This window comes from Colobus angolensis, unplaced genomic scaffold (assembly GCF_000951035.1).
Source record: "Colobus angolensis palliatus isolate OR3802 unplaced genomic scaffold, Cang.pa_1.0 Scaffold65, whole genome shotgun sequence".
Lineage (NCBI taxonomy): Eukaryota > Metazoa > Chordata > Mammalia > Primates > Cercopithecidae > Colobus > Colobus angolensis.
Genome location: NW_012120154.1, coordinates 3,712,347 through 3,714,124, shown reverse-complemented (window position 1 = coordinate 3,714,124; position 1,778 = coordinate 3,712,347).

Genomic DNA, 1,778 nt, shown 5'->3' with positions numbered 1-1,778 from the left:
GCCAGGATGGTCTCGATCTCCTGACCTCGTGATCCGCCTGTCTCGGCCTCCCAAAGTGCTGGGATTACAGGCTTGAGCCACCGCGCCCAGCCTCTGGCCAGGTTCGAACCCTCCCGGATCCAGTACTTTTTCCAGGCCATCTCCTGGTTATCCTCCTTCCCTGAGGCCTGGCTCATGCTGCTCCCCCTGCCCACTCACCAAGACCCTCAAGGACCACTCCACACCCAGCTCAACCCCATTCCCCTTTATAGTCCCTTCTGTTTCCTCAGGTGACCAGGTGCATATCTTGGTGCTCAAGACGTTCCCTGTCCCTGGGAATGCCCTGCTGGTCAGAGACCAAGGCATTCACTTGGTAAGTCCCATCGGTTTCTACCAACGGTGTCCCAGGAGCACTGGGGGCATTGCACTTTGGAAACCTGGCAGAGAGGACGCTAGACCTGGGCTGGGCCCCACTTGCGAGCTGTGTGGCCTCAAGCAAGCTACTTTCTTTCTCTCAGCCTCAATTCCTGCATCTCTAAGATAGGGAAGGAGAGCAATAAATAACATGGGCTACCTAACACTTTCTTCCAAACACTAAATCAAAGGGCTTGAATAAAGTCCCTGCTAGCACACAGTAGGGGCTCAACAAATGTTGCCCTCTGTTTTAGGAAACTGGTTGGGAGAAGGTTCTAAATTTCGGGAATGGTAGAAACAGCATGAACTTTGGGGGTAGATCCAGGTTCCAGCCCCGGCTGCTTGGCTGGGTGACCCTGTTTCGTCACCTACAAAAGGCAGCAACAAGGCCACTTTTTTTTTTTTTTTTTTTTGAGATAAAGTCTGGCTCTGTCACCCAGGCTGGAGGGCAGTGGCCCGATCTCGGCTCACTGCAACCTCCACCTCCCAGGTTTAAGTGATTCTCCTGTCTCAGCTTCCCAAGTAGCTGGGATTACATGCACCTGCCATCACAGCCGGCTAATTTTTGTATTTTTAGTAGAGATGGGGTTTCACCATATTGGCCAAGCTGGTCTCAAACTCCTGGACTCAAGTGATCCACCTGCCTCAGCCTCCCAAAGTGCTGGGATTACAGGTGTGAGCTACCACGCCTGGCCGAGGCCACATATCTTATAGGATGGTTGTAAGGATCTGTATTTCTCTCCAAGCACTTCCCACTGTTTGCCAAGTGAGCAAGGGCAGGGAGCTTGTCCTTTCGTTCCCTGTTGTCCTCCCACCTAGAACACTGCTTAGCACATAGCAAGCACTAAGTCAATAAGTCAATACTTCTTTCTTTGTTTTTATTTATTTATTTATTTTGAGATGGAGTCTCGCACTTTTGCCCAGGCTGGAGTGAAGTGGCTCAATCTTGGCTCACTGCAACCTCCGCCTCCTGGATTCAAGCGATTCTCCGGCCTCAGCCTCCCAAGTAGCTGGGATTACAGGCATGCACCACCATGTCTGGCTAATTTTTGTATTTTTGGTAGAGACGGGGTTTCGCCACGTTGGCCAAGCTGGTCTTGAACTCCTGACCTCAGGTGATTCACCCACATTGGCCTCCCAAAGTGTTAAGATTACAGGCATGAGCCACCTCGCCTGGCCCAATATTTCTAACGTGAAAGAAACGCGAAGTATAAGGCAAAGGATCCTAACCCACAAGGTGAAATCAACAAATGTGAAAGTTTCTTCTTCCTGCCATCTCCTAAGCCTTCCTCCCCACCTCCCTGACTGTGCAGTGATTCCCAGAGCAGCCAGCAACCAGCCGAACTCACCCCCGCAAGGACAACCTCAGCTGAGCTCTCTATCTG